Raw genomic sequence first — 2,450 nt, 5'->3', positions numbered from 1 at the left:
TATTGCCAAAGGCTCAGCTTTTGCCCACTTGGTGAAATAGTCCGCAGCGACCACTGCAAACTTTATACCTCCCTTTCCTTAAGATAATGGGCCTATTAGATCGATCTCCCATATTGCCAATGGCCACAGGCTTGTCAAAGTTGTTAATTCTTCAGGTGAAGCTCGTGGAATATCTATGAACCTCTGAAGCCTGTCACACTTCTGCACAAAGTCAATTGCATCATCAAAAACTGTCAGCCAATAGTATCCTCGGCGAAGTACCTTGTATGCCAAAGAACGGCTGTCGGCGTGGTTTCCACAAATTCCCTCATGGATTTCCCATAGAATGCACTACGCATCCTCATGATCTACACACCACAAAAGCGAGGTGTTATAGCCTCACTTATATAATCTTTTGTTGATAAGTGTATATTGTGCTAATTTTTCTTAGAGGATCTTAGCTTCATTTCTTCCCTGAGGACTATTCCATCTCTTAAGTATGTCGTTATTGAGTCCATCCAACTTTATTTTTGCCCTGTTGCCAAGACCGCTTCTTTAGATGTGAAGATACTTGCACTTGGCAGAAATTTGATTGGTATGGAGTGATGCATTGTTACTACAACATGCAATGATAGCAAGTGCACTAGTCGCACAAAGTAATAGAGTGATGAGTATCGTTCCCATGAGGACTAATTGTTAAGCACTAATTTTCGTAAGTGTTTTTCAAGTTGGAGAAACCAAAATTGTTTGGATTAATGGGAGATTAGAAAATAAACTAAAAACAAAACTTACTAAGTATTAAAAACTAATTAATGAGAGCAAGAATTTAAAGCAAGAGTAATATCAATTTAACAAAAGGTTAGAGTTTTGACTTCATTCGGACTCTATGGATGAATTTTACGGATTATGCTATTTTCACACTCACATGCACAGATTGTAAATCTAATTCTCTAAGTTGTCAAACATACCTTCTCAGGCTATGAATTCCTCTTCTTCCCAATTAAACTTCCGCACCCAACAATTTGAAGAATAATTAATCAAATTTCATTAAGCTAATGGAATCCTAGATTGATTTCATTGATTCTCAAATCTATCTCTAGCATTCAATACTACAATGGTGATTAACCAAGAAGCTCAACATGATTCGTTTCTCAATCTCATCATATTCATCAAATAAAATCAATAAAAACAGAATAACCACACAATCTGTGCAATAGAATATAGAAATAACAATAATAATCAATTGATTAACCCACAGAAATCCGAGTTACATCAAAACCCTAACCCAAAATGGGTTAGTTCATAACTAAATCAGCACAAATAGCAAGAAAAACATTAAACATAGCAGTCAACATATTGAAATAAGACAAAAGAAAAGATATCTCCCATAGTTGAAGAATCCACAAGGTTGAATCTCAAATCTTCTCACTTTCTCAACAAAAATGTCAACTCTGTTCTACGGAGAATGAAAACTAGGCGAAACTAGACGAACCCTCTCAAAATGGCAAGGTTTTTCTTATAAAGCTCACCCAAAAGACCTAAAACTTTCCTAAAATAAAACTGTGCGTTTTGGAGAAACTAAAATCCACAGACTTCGCCGTGGCGAAGGAAGAATTTTGTCACGGCAACGAGGTAAAATGGACTCTCCTGCTTAACTTCTTTCACCACGGCAAAGAATAGACTTTGTCGTGGCAAACCTTCATGAAGAATTCTGAAATTATAGACTTGCCCTCCGCTTGCTTCTTTGCTTGAATCTTTGATCTTCGATGCTCTCCCATGGGAACAAGCTTCATAGTGCTTCACTTTGCTTCAGAACTCTCCCAAATTCTGAGATCCGCTTACTTCTGGGTCTAGAAACTCCAATTCGCTCATTATTTGCTCAAAATGTCCATTTTGGCCTGCAACACAAAATGTATAGAATTAAGTAGCAATTCAGGCATAAATGAACTAAGAAGTATTTAAAATCTGGCCAAAAAGCCTAATTAAAACAGTATAATTCTCTGATTATCAAATACCCCCAAACTAAAGAAATGCTCGTCCTTGAGCATCAGGTACAAAACTCAAAGAAAGAAAAACAACAAACAACCAAAAACACAAAACAACAAAACTGAAAACGAACAAACAAAAATTAGACTCAAACTCAACATAAGAATTGCCTAGAATTTACACAGGTATCAAAAGTTTGTTGGAAAATTATTACTAGAAAATGTTCAACACTCCAAGAAGTCATAAATTGCATCGACTATCTTTCTCTATTGGTCCCCCGAGTAGGTGATCCCCACTTCAGTCCACATTCTGACTTCCCGGATTATTTTATGCAGAAATGCAAAGTTTATCAAATGGCAGTAGACTCTATAAGCCTAAGTATTGAACTACTATCCACTAATGAGGATTAGACATTACTAAAGATCAAAAGGTCTTGACAAGCTTGTAACGTTAGGCTCAGTTAGTGGGCTTCAAAGAAAAGGAAC

The sequence above is a fragment of the Pistacia vera genome, unplaced genomic scaffold (assembly GCF_008641045.1).
Source record: "Pistacia vera cultivar Batoury unplaced genomic scaffold, PisVer_v2 Contig697, whole genome shotgun sequence".
Taxonomy (NCBI): Eukaryota; Viridiplantae; Streptophyta; class Magnoliopsida; order Sapindales; family Anacardiaceae; genus Pistacia; species Pistacia vera.
Note: the sequence above shows the minus strand (reverse complement) of the source record.